At 36.6% G+C, this 13,379-nt stretch overlaps 1 pseudogene across 1 annotated transcript; it reads left to right on the top strand.

The window, feature by feature from the left end:
• Positions 1–289: 289 nt before the first annotated feature.
• Positions 290–11,755, top strand: LOC149043503 (uncharacterized; annotated as a pseudogene). The gene is made up of 6 exons (XR_016187885.1): positions 290–412; positions 4,418–5,136; positions 5,418–6,074; positions 6,955–7,143; positions 8,441–8,464; positions 9,164–11,755. The product of XR_016187885.1 is annotated as an uncharacterized LOC149043503 (transcript).
• The last annotated feature ends 1,624 nt before the right edge of the window (positions 11,756–13,379 follow it).

The raw sequence follows: 13,379 nt of genomic DNA, 5'->3' as shown, positions 1-13,379 counted from the left end.
TACAGAAAAAATAACTTAACATAACATGATTTACAATGATATAGAAAAACTTCAAACAGAAATTAACCAGAAGAAAGAATATTTAATCGTGTACAGTGACCAAAGTAGCTAATTAGCTTTCGAGTTGGTCACAATTACGGCTTTTAATCAGTAATTATCGGAGTAAGGTACGTGTCTTGTTCGGCAACGTCGCTTGACTGTTTATTAGAAAATTGAATAGTCCGCCATACAGAAAATTGAATCTCCCGGAAACTCGTTTCTAGTCTTCCTCGGTTATCCTTCTCGCATTAGGCAAAAGCCCGTAGACTATTCGTACAGGAGTTTCTAACATAGTTTAGGTGCGGGTAGGATGTGGTTGATCTCTATTTTGAAAGACTTGTTTGACGTTTCTTAGCGGACGATTTTCGCCAAGGTAAAGTCATTTGTTTACCAATATACATACTTTTCAACTTGATTCATGTTATTGCTATAGAGGGTCTTGTCTTAACCCTCGTAGCTTAGTGCTTCCGTCAGCACTTCCTGTTTGTTGAAGAGATGCTCGTTTTTTTTTCGAATTGGAGCTCATAGTTACCCTTGAGGTCACTGTATTCAGTAGTTTTTGATGATGATTCACTTATTTGTTATCATTTTGTCGAATTTGGCTTGATTCGCTCGGCTGGTAACTACTAAATATGTATTTTAAAAGACGAATGGCTTTGACTCGTGGATTTAGGTGCTCCTGTCAGCACCTTCTGCTTGTTAGTGAAATAGATGGCCGTATTTTTCGAATTAGAGCTCATAGTTATTATTGACATCGCTTTATTCGGTAGTTTGTGATGTTAATTCACTTATTTGTTATCATTTTGTCGAATCTGGCTGAATTCGCTCGACTTCCAGCTGAAAAATATGTGTTTTAAAAGACAAATGGTTTTAACTCGTGGATTAGTGCTTCGATCAGCACCTTCTGCATGTTTTTTGAGACATCTTCGTATTCGCCAACCATTCGCTTATTTTTGGTGAGACCAACACATAATGTTTTTACATTCATTATTATATATAATACTGTATCTCCTCCGTCTCTCGTAACTCATGAAAAACATATTCTGACTGAAATCCTGAAAATTACAGTCAACTTTTTGAAGGGCATCAGCTTTGCCTGGTGGCCCATCAGATCGCGGATGCCTGATGCCGTAAAAATTTTATTTTACTTCAATTAATACTAGAAAAACATTGAACAGTTTTTCAGTTCCCGTGGGATGAAAATCGATCAAAATACCGTTGTGGCCGAATTCATTTGTGCTTCCAAACTAGAAATATATTTTCAAAGTAGTTGTTGAAAATCAATTTTCTAGTTTACTGCTGGCTTGCTGTGATTAACATGATACATTCCTTAATTTTGAGCGAAAGGAACAACTGATGCATGTACCTCTACTCCAAAAACATTGAAAACTGCTGCTTATAAACTGCCCCACTTAAAAGCGCTAGTCAAAGCTCTCAAGTCTTTCACATTGAGTGTGAGTCTCATGAAAACAAATTTAATTTTATGTTCTCAAGCTGAAACTATTGTTTCTTACAGCAAATCACGGCTTTCGTTAAATAACTTGAAATTAATTATCCTTTTAAATATAATTTACTCCTTGTTCCCTCTGACTTGCTTCAAAGTCTTTCCAGCAGTGGAAATGCTCACTTAGACTAATGTATTCCATAGCAACTTCATATTCTTTTTCATAGTTTTCGGGGGTAGTATGCCCCCATTTCCTCTAAGGATGGTGATGCCTGCTGCATCCCATTTGAAGGCTAATATGCAGGTGATAATCTCAGTCTTGAAGGTAGCAAAGTGAGGATGTGTAGTATGAGTGTTGTGATATTGTGTGGGTCCCCCTACTCCATTTGACTTTTAACCCTTGACACCCTAAGACATTGGTATTCATATTCTCCACACTGTTCTCTTTACATTTCCTATGGAACAGACAAGGAGAATTTATCAAAGAAGTATATTTGATAGTGAAACAAATAGAAAAGTCAGTTTAGAATATGAGCTACATTTATTATTTTATAAGTGTTTAATCGATGAAAATCTTTCTTGGAAAAACTACATTGACTGTGTTATTGCTTAAATAAGAAAGACCATATAAATGATTGCTAAGCTGGGATACTTTGTTCCATCATCTGTCCTCCTAAATATCTCTAAATCCTTAATTTTACCTAATATAACTATTAACTCACTGCTTGAGGCAATGCATCCAAAAAATATACTGTAAACAAAATTTGTCTCCAAGAGCAAGTATTGTGTTTAATCTACTTTCCTGACAGAAAAGAACATGCTCTCTCCTTATTTATAAATGCAAAAATTCTACCTATTGCCTTCCTCTATTGGGAAGCTGTATGTAAATTAAAGCTTGATGTTCATAACAATAGAGCACCATCTAACATCATGAAAATTTTTACGAGAACATTAAACAATTACACCTATACTTACTCATCAACATCACAACTCTTTAGGATTAGATACTCCAGGTGTCAAAATCTGGAATGAGATGCCAAATGAATAGAAAAATTTGTCAAAGAAATCCTTCAAAAAGGAAACAAAAATGGTGGTCTCAATAATTTCTAGGGACTGAAAATTCTTCTATTGAGCCTGATGAGATAATGGTTAAATTCAAACACTGTAAGATTGAAATAAATTAAACTTGCAGTTGTACAATATCTTTAGTGCACTTAGATACTCAACAACTTTGTATCTTTTACAATGAATGTCTTTCATTTTCCTTTTTTTTTTCTTGTGTATCTTTTAATCTTTTTTATGAAATATTTTCTTATTTACTGTCAATAAAATCTGCTTGAAATGTTCAAAATCTCATTTTTCTATTAAGTTAGTTAGAGAAACTAGTTTTAACCACTTATAAGCTTAATTTGCCAAACAAAAATCTTAGAAAGGAGGCAAGACACGGCTGAAAGAATGTTTTTAGGAAACCTGTCCTGTAGAACAAAAGGTGTCATAAACAAAAAGGCCTCCAGCAGAGTGTTGATGTTTTCTGCAGGCTTTCATCCAGTATCTCAATTTGCATATACTGTTTACATCACATCTTGCACTGCATATTCACTGGGAATCTCTAGCACATTTCACAAAATGTTGAGTAATAAGAGGCTCCATCAAACAGCCTAAAACAGTCAACTAGAAGTTGGTAAAGAGAGCTCAAGCCAAAGAAATTTAAGTTGTTCATTTTCCATGGCCCCGGCTTGCTTGATGATGTTTGAATTATGTTTAATTTACGTTTCCTTTTCATGAAATGACCTTTCTTGGAAATTTTAAAGGAGCTCTTTGTCAGGAGGCCTGCCAGGGGCTTTCATGTTGTGTTTCATTGGTCAGTAGCATGACTGCATTGACGCATGTAATATTTACTATTGTCCAACTTCACAATAGATTCTCTTAGGACCTTGTTAGCCTGGAAGGCACCCTATTTTGTTAACAGCAATCTTAACTAAAAAATTGCCCTGCCTGGATCAGCACCTGCTATCTGCAAGTCAAAGGAGTCATAAATATGAGAAAATAGATAAAAGTGTGACATGAGAAATTCAGAAACTTTTTAAATTTTGATGATCTCCTTAATTCTTGTGACCCATTACTTTTGATTCAAGAGTGATACTGTAAGGAGAAATTAGAAGCCAATCACAGCCTGTAATCTGCTGAGTAATACTGTCCAGTTTGTTTTGAGGTCTGGGGTAAAGTGGAGGCCGGGAATTCAGTAAAGCAAGCACCATCAATGTTGTGTTTAAGTGCTTACATGTGCCTACCAAAACAAAAAATGTGAAAAGGTTTGCTATTTCTATAATCTTTACTTAATAAGCTTTACTGTGATGTATTTTTTCTGAGGTTTCTGGTGCAATCTAATCACATGTGTAATATAGCGCATGAAAGTTTCCTGTGTACCGTTTGACTTCATCTTTGATTAAACTAGCCATGATCTTTAATAGTAGTACGATTAGGATGATTTTTCTGGAAGGCACCTGATTTCGTTGACAGTAACCCTATTATTTTGTAAATAAAACAATTGCCCTGCCTGGATTAGCATCTGCTATCTACAAGTCAAAGGAATATCTTGTACTATATATATTGAATATGAGAAAATAGATAAAGTGTGATGTGAAAATCAGAAACTTTTTAAATTTTTGATGATCTCCTTAATTCTTATGACTCATACATTTGATTCAAGGTTGATACTGTAAGGAGAAATTAGAAGCCAATCACAGCTCTTAGAGGTTAAAGGGTTAAAATGGAAGATGCCTCAAACTTATTCTATTGATCTGTTGCGTGATATTTAACTCATTTTGGAGTGCTGTAATATTCTGGTGTTGTAAAGTTAGAACAAAGCAATGATTTTTGTGTGTGCTCTGTAATGTTGCCTTCCATGTATTAATAACAAGCATTTCTTTACAGAGGACTTGATTTCATGGCTTCTGCCACCCCATTGCATCCTTCTACCAAAGAGACCTCTAATTATGCACGGCTCTGTCGTCTTCTTGTTGATGTTGGATCATGTGTGCTGAGGGAGATCTTTGACAGGATATTTCCACCAGGAAATCTTCACACAGTTCTGACTGATCCAAAAAATCATGCAAAATTGCAAACACTGCGAAAGAAAAGAGTCCTGAGTAACTCCCAGTGGCACAAACTGTATCCTGCTTACAAATCTTCAGTTTGCTCAAGGGACTTTGACACCTCCCTACTGGTATTTCTTCTGAGGAATATCTGGGGTCTGACTCTCCCTGCCTCCAGCTGGAATAACCTTCCTCCAGGATCAGACACCTCTACAGCAGCTGACATCACTCGCATCAAGTTTTTCAGGGACAGAGTTTTCAGTCATGCTGCTAATGCTTCAGTTGATGATCCAACTTTTAGTTTGTACTGGAACAGCATTAAAGACATCTTTCTGCGTATTGGAGGGACCAGCTATGAGGAAGTAATAGATGATCCTACACTCCATTGTATGGATGCTGATCTTGAAGAATACTACCAAGAGCTTCTGAGAGAGTGGTTGAAAGATGATGACTGCGTCACTGTCAAATCGCATGAAGACAAAATTGTGAAAAAGGCCAGGAAAGGAGGGAACATGGAGGATTCCTTTGACATTTCTGAACAAAATTCATGGGAGAGGGGTGTGTGTAATTTTTTGTTTAACCTGAGTTTTAAACTAACTTTTTAGAGTCAATAATGTAAGTCATACTAGATCATTAATGAAATGAATTTCCCACAGATTTTGTTTTAAAAGTAACAATTATGCAAAATGAAGTTGTAAATCTATATTCCCTTGATATGTCATCTGTAACCATAATTTGCTCTTTTTTCTTTATCTGTATAATCTTCTGATTTCATTTAGGTAAGCTGATTAATTGTCACACGCAAATAGTTTAAAAAAAACTACTATCTTCTTTTTCAGAGACAATAATAAAGGTAGTGAAAAATGGATCAGCACAGACTGGCAATAGCAACCCACCAGAGCTCAGTATCAAACTTCTAAAGTTAAGTGATCTCCCAACTATCATTAATCCTTGGAAAACTGTTGAACTGCCTGTTGATATTCTTTTATTAACAGTGGAGGACTGTGAGTTCTTAAGCTGCTTTGCCTACCTGAAGGAACCCTTTAAGAGTTATCACTACAGCACTGGGTATGTGTACTTTGGGTGCATGGGTGATGATCAAGAAAAGAAGACAAAAATTGCATTGATGAGGTGCTCCAAAGGTCCTGATGTTCCTGGGGGTTCCTTGTCTGTTTCAAAAGATGCCATCTTACTACTGAGACCCAAGGCTATTTTTTCTGTCGGTGCCTGCAGTGGTTTGAACAGCAAAAAGTTCAAGTTAGGAGATGTGGTTGTTTCAGCAAAGCTGATAACAGCTGCACACAAAACTCCCCCCAGCAGAGATATTGGTAACCTGATCAAACATGTGGCTGATGGGTGGAAGGCACCTTTACAAAATGCTGATGAATATGATGCCAAAGTGCACTGTGATGGAGTGGTTCTGAGTATCTCAGAAGGAAAGAAAGATATAATTGGTCAACATCCTGAAGCAATTGCAGTTGAAATGGAAGGTGGAGGTGAGAATCATAATAATTCAAATAATTGATAAGCCAAGAATTTTTGCACATGTAGCAATTAAGTATTTAAAAAAAACTGCTTTGGTATTGTCTCTGCTGGTACAAGAAATAGCTTATACCATATAACATGCCCAGTTTGCAGGAATTATATATTGTGTATTTAAAGTGATTTGATGTTTGGCAGGTGAAGGTGACTAAGACTTCTTCTGGATAACTAAATTGAATGTGCTCCATCAGGATGTCATGAATTTTTTTAAAATTTGTTGCATGAAAATTGTAGAAAGTATTTTGTTAAATAGTTTGAGAGTTGAGGAATAGTATCACAGTCTCTGTTAAACCTGAAACTCCCATGAGTGACCAAGACAGAATTTCTCCTCAATATTTTATCAAGCAGACAAGTAATGGGTAAAGAAAAAAATGTCAATAAGGGGATTATTGGTTGATCCAAAACCAAATTCTCCTAACTAACAGCAGACAAAAGAATTGTATGACACACATCAACCCATTAATTCCTAGAAGTGATTAACATGTAACTTCTCCCTATAATATCCATACATTATCCAGCAAACAGGTGGTGAGAATACTCAAACTCATCAGGTACAAGATATTAACTTGATCAAACATCAAATCTCATTACCAATTTACAAGGAAATGTGTAGTAGCTAGAAGGGAGAATTAACAATCAGATCAGAGGGAGTTAAAGGGTTAAAGTTTTCAGTTATACTAACTAAAGTCTTTTTGCAATGTTCATGTTTACAAACAGTTAGAATGTGAATCTTTGTGAGCTTTGATTGAACAAATATTTTAAGGATGGTAAGGAAATAAGCTTAATATATAGTTAACAGACATGACTGTTTTTTTGTTTTGTTGTGTTTTTTAGGAGTGTATGCAGCAGCCCATGATTTTAAGACAGAATGGGTGGTAGTCAAGGGCATCAAAGACTTTGCAGATGAAACGCAGTCTTCAAGTAAGAAATGGAAAGAAATTTCCTGTGTGATGGCAGCATCTGTCGTGGCCAACATTTTGAATGATCCAGTCATATTCCAAGATTGGCCTCACTTTAATGCAGGTATTGCTTCCTGTCTCAATCTTGTCTTTTTACAAGGATAGGTCTGACTTAGATCTAAGTTCCCACAGCATATTCTTTTATGGATAATAAATCAACATGATTTATTTAGTGATTGTTCACAAATAGGAAATTAAGTCACCCATTTTTTTAGTTAACATTCCAGTAGCTTAAACAAGGCCTCTTAACCCTTTAACTCCCAAGATCTTGTTGACAATTCTCCTTACTGTCTGCCAAATGATTCTCATTATGTTAGTTTGGAGAATGTGGTATCAGATCAACTAGTAATCCCATAATTATTATTTTTCTTTATTCTCATCACTTGTCTGCATGATATTGTATAGATATAGTAAGGAGAAATTCTGTCTTGGTCACTCATGGGAGTGGTGGGAGAAAAAAACTTGTAGTTTAATTGAGTGATATAATGATGAATAACAATTCACTCCATAAGCCTGGTGAACTGGCCTGTATTCTATAGTTAGCTTGGTTTATGTAACACCACCAAAATATGGAGAATTCAGAGGCTAATGACGTCTGCAGGGCGTGAAATTAACCTTTTTTTCTGATAGCCACTTGGCTCCTAAACTCTTCAAAGTGGTAGCTAATTCAAAAAAAGTTGGTCGCCATTTTCAAAGACAAACAAAATCTTTCTTTACGCTGTCAGTGTTCTAGATTAAGAACCTCCAAAATTAAGTTAGCGAAAAGATCTTTAATGTGCTACAAAGTGGACACTAGGATGGATGATATACAACGTTCAGGCTCATCTAAATCCAAGATGGCGTCTAGTTATCGATCGAGATGCATGTGCTACGCTTTGGAAACAAAGTTAACGAGGAAGTTTGCCACGGATTTATCTTTGCAAATCTTTTTAATTCACTATATCTCTTGGCAAGGTTATGATGAAACGTTCTAGTCGCCAATTTGGCGACTAACTTTCAGGATTTGGTCGCCAAAGTGAAAAATTTAGGCGCAATTTCATGCCCTGCCGTCTGCCAAAGTGATTTGAAGTGATTTGATTTATGTCCCAATAAGCAACAAATCAAATTGTTTTAAACTGAAAAAAATATATTTATCCAGTACTACATGTGTGACTTTATTTTGATGGTGAAACTATTGGAAGGGATAGGGAAGTGATAAATGCCAGCAAACATGTTTATGGTTTTGTTTTTTTTCCTTTTTAACCCTTTATGGAACCTGACATATGATTAGTTCGAAGTGAATGAATCATATGGTTAGTAAATTTCTTTAGTAAATTGTTTAAAGAGACAACATTCATTTTTTTGTTTATTATTTCATTTAGGTGCCAATGAATTATCCTCTCAAGGTAAGTCCAACATGTTTTGATGAGTGTAATAATTGTGGACATGTGAATGATAATGATAAACAGTGAACTTATATGCCACTATTTTAACTCTCATAATCAGATATTGTAATCAAATGTGGATCCAGGATTTTTTGAGAGAAGAGGGTCACGATTTTTGTTTAGAAAACACAGAAATTTTGGTTTTTTTTTTTCTGAAACCACAATAGGCTGAGACTTATATCTAGAAAAGCAATTGTTAAATGCTTCGTATTAAATGGTAATATGTAATCGTGTTGTTTCATGAATTTGAGTGTCAGACAAGTGGATCCGATGGGGGTGGGGCCAGGACCTCTTGAAGAAGGGGGCCTTCCTCCCCAAACCACCACCGATTTTTAACCATTATAGGGTCCATGAGTTGGGGCTCTGATATCCAATCCTGGAATTGTTTCTCTGTCAGACATTAAACTTTGAAATTTACATTCAAGACTAAGCCTCTAAGGTTTAGAACTATGTGTGGTACTTATGTGCCTTTAGTTTGTTATACTTTTTTCATCAATAAGAGTAATACCAATATAGCCTAAAATCTTTTTCTTCAACGCTTGTGTGTTGATTGACCTGCCCTCAAAACAGTTAAGCTCTGTGGAGTATGAGTGAAAGTACTTAAACTGCTATTCTCGTGTTCATATTATTAATTAAATATGTTTCTTTTTTATATTTTAGCCGTAAGTGCCTACACTTCAGCTTTAAAGACTTCCATCATAGACCAAACGGAGTTCCAACCCAAACTGCTTGCATCTCGCACGATTTCCAACGCGGAAACAGACGAAATATTCACGAATCTTCTCATACAACATGGAAGAAAAGCCCTGATCAAGAATGACGAGACATATAATTCAAGGAGAAAAGTGCTTGAGTACTACGGGAAAGTCAGCAGTACTCCAGTCAAGCACTGCAGTGAAATATTTCTTGGCACGATTGATGATCAGGAGTGTGCTAATTCTATTCTTGTCGTTGGAAAAGCAGGGATTGGGAAATCCCTGTTTTGCCAAAAAGTGATTCGCGATTGGGCCAACAACAAATTATTTCAAGCACGAGAAGACACTGAAATCCCCAATTTAAAATTTGTGTATTTGCTTACTTTCCGTTAATTGAATTTGCTTGAAAATAACTGTGTGACTTTAAGAGAAATCTTAAATTGTTGTTCGGTACTGGATGACAAATGTAACATTGATTACTCTACATTTGAGTTCATTGTACAGCATCCCAAGGAAGTTATGATCATCCTCGACGGCTATGATGAGTATTCAAAGCAAGACTACATCACTGGAAACGTAGAAAAACAGCATCCCAATGACGCTAGACGTGAAATGCCGGTGGCCGCATTATGTTCAAAACTCATCAAAGGAAAAATCTTGAAAGAGGCTATCGTCATGATTACCTCGCGACCTGATGAATCAAACAAGATGGGAGGAATCCGTTTTAAAAAATACGTGGAAATTGCGGGATTTTCGTCAGAACAAGTGAAAGAGTACATTGAGAAATACTTCAAGAAAAACGAAAATATGAAGAACGCTGTACTTAAACATGTCACGAACAATGAGAACCTTGTCAGTTTTGCTCATATTCCTATGCTCTGTTATCTGTTGTGCTTTGAGATGGAGTATACCCTTTCTGAATCAGAAAATCCTGATGACCTTCCTGTCTCAACAACCGACATTTACACCAAACTTGTTGATATCTTTGAACTTAAACACTGCGCCGATTTAGAATACAGACAGAAAGAAATTCCTGAGCACTTCAAGCCCCCTCCTGTCATCAAGAACACATTAGAGAAATTATCAGAGCTAGCGGCTAAACTGTTGGTTGAAGGAAAGCCAACTTTTGATGAAAGCGAGATGGAAGGCGATTTTGAAGCGGAAGAAGTCAGCAAACTTAAAGGTAGCGGTCTTCTTTACTGTGGTCAGCCTTTTAGGACTGCACTGATTACAACCACGAAGCACTTTAGCTTCACACATCTAACCGTCCAAGAATTCTTGGCTGCTCGTTGGTTTGTTAAGGAAAATTGTGTTCCAGACGAAGAATGCTCTGAAATGGTTTTCCAATTCATGGCTGGTGTGTTGTCAAATGAAGGAAACGAGGAACTGATGGAAAAATTATTAGATTCACCCTTTATACATCGCAATTTTAAAATGACGTGTCTGAATGAGTATCAAAACAAAGAATTTGCCAAAAAATTCATCAGGAATAATCCGCAAGCCTTTTGTAATTCAGACGACGTCGTGGCTTTTAAGAATTTTTCTGATGTGAACTGCATTGGAGTATCATTTGTGTTGGACATTATCAGTGAACTAAATAAAGAGGAAGCTGGAGAGGCACAACACAAATGTTCTGATAAGTTCGTCACAGTTGAGGAGTTAGAACTTAGCGAATCACAGCTAACTGTCTGGAATACAACGAGTCTGTAATTCACTGAACAATGAACACTGTCTTGTGTGTGAACTGAACTTAGTCTACATTTACTTGACTGATGAATGTGTTGATGTTATTAATAGATTAGTAGTAAGGAAGTTAACCACATTAAGGCTAGTGACCACTGGGATCACTGATACCAGTGTGGCCAGTCCGTGTGAAGCTTTAGAGCATCCAAACTGTAAGCTAACCACACTAAATCTGCGGGGTGGTTCTATCACTGATACCAGTGTTGCTAGTCTATGTGAAATTTTACAGCATCCAAGCTGTAAGCTAACCTCACTAAATCTGGGGATTAGTGCTATGACTGATATCGGTGTTGTCCGTCTATGTGAAGCTTTACAGCATCCAAGCTGTAAGCTAAACACACTAACTATAACGCAGAATCGCATTACTGATACCGGTATTGCCATTCTATTTGAAGCTTTACAGCATCCTAGCTGTAAGCTAACCACACTAAATCTGGGAAATAATTTTTTCACTGATACCAGTGTTGCCAGTCTATGTAGAACTTTAAAGCATTCAAGCTTTAAGTTAACCACACTAAATCTGCCTTCGTTTCTTAGTTCCGAATGTCGTGCAATTCTTAAAGCTATAACTCAGAGTCACCGACCAGCTTTAAACCTGTCTTTTGAGGATCTCTAAATCTTTTATAGTTTCATCAATTTTTAGTAGATTTTTATATTTAAACAAAATAAATAGTTGCAAGTCAAATCTTAATTTTGGGTCAGAGAGACTTACCAGGTAGACGAAGTATTTTTAATCACCAGAGTGAAAAACAACGCTTAATGTAAATAGAACCGCAAATATTTTGTAATAAAGGTTTTTTTTTTTTACTAGCGACATTGTTTATTGTACTTGGTTTGTGTGTGTAGACCACTCGAGTGGTGACAAGTAAGACTTGGGGTCGGGGGAGGGTGGGAGGGTAATCTTCCGAGAGGCTGCTGGGCATCTAAGGAAGCTTTCGGACAAGAACATTTAGTTAAAGTTTCTCGAGGTAAGAAAAAAGAGGGAAATGTCTTCCCGTTCACCCGATTCTGATATAATTTTTGGTGAAATTACACCCTTCTAAGTACTGCCAAAAAAGAGATGGTTTTCTTGTTTTTTTTTTTTTTTTCAATAAGCAACAATTTTTCGTTTTAACTGTCCGCCATTACACTGTACCAATCATTGCAAAAAATTTTTCATCCTCGTTTAAGTTGTTCAGCTTTGTTAAGTAAAGTTCCAGACGAATTACATGTAGAGACCTGGATCGAGAGATAGATTAGGAGGTTAAATTTCCCACTTGAGAACCCAGCTTATGTATGTTTTAACCTTTTTGGAGTAAGTTGCCGTGGTGTATCCAAGCTCAGATTAGTTCCCAGATTGGACATTTAATCTCTGGTTTCAAAAAATAATATCTCGAGTCCGCTCTGTTAGTGCCGCTCGATAAAGACGCAAAATGGTGATGGGAACAGATTAAACGGAAAAATTTATGCTTTTTTTTTTAATTGAGGTGGTATGTTTGGCGTTTTACAAAAACGGTGAACTTAATACTGAGTAAGTTTGCAATAACAGTTCTTCTGAGAACCTCATGGCCACTATTGGAGACAGAAAAGTCAGTGCCATATTCGCTAAAATAAGGGACAGCCAAACGCTGCTGATCTCGCCAATTAAATCTCCCCAGAAAAACAGTCAGCCTCCAAACGTTCCATTGTGAAGGCACGCACTAAACGAGCCAGTGCAGAATTAAACGACGTCTTGCTTTCGTCAAAACTAGCTTCCAAAAAGTACTAAGAGTTACCAAACGACCACGACATGCCTTTCTAAAAACCAACCCCTAAGCGTCTTAAGACGGAAGCGAGTTTCAACAACCTGCGGAACACAATTGCCTACATGGAGACACGGCGCGCAAAAACAAAGAAATTCTTTTTTGTTCTTGTATGGAGGGTTTAAAGGAAGGAAAAGGGAATTAAAGTCGTCGGTCAAAACTGTACGAAGAGCATTATCAGTCAAAACCTCCGATCCCAACAACAGTTTTGAGACACCTTATAAGACTGATTCATAAAGAAAACTCTTTCAAATTCAACCACAAAAACTATTTTCAAACACTCGCAATAGGTTTCTGAAAAAAAATGACGGTAGCTTTTCCAGTCATATTCATGGCTGTTGTTGAGAAACAGCTACAAACTAGCTACAAGCCCACAGAAACCATTTCTTTGGAAAAGATACATTGATGACATTTTTTATGCGCGGACCATTCCCGAAACCGAATCAACAACTTCATTGATTTTGCTAACTCTTTCTGCGCCACCTTTAGATTCATGAGTGAACAGTCATCAAAAAAAAATTATTTTTCTCGATACTGAAGTGTTTAAAGGACCGAGATTTTCCGATAGCAAAATCGTTGATGTTTAAACATATTACATGCGGACAGAAACGTTCCAAGATACACACAGTTATCTTCACGCCACCTTCTCAGTGTTAA

The sequence above is a fragment of the Pocillopora damicornis genome, chromosome 6 (assembly GCF_964200805.1).
Source record: "Pocillopora damicornis chromosome 6, jaPocDami1.2, whole genome shotgun sequence".
Classification (NCBI taxonomy): Eukaryota; Metazoa; Cnidaria; class Anthozoa; order Scleractinia; family Pocilloporidae; genus Pocillopora; species Pocillopora damicornis.
This window is presented reverse-complemented; position numbering and strand designations above follow the sequence as displayed.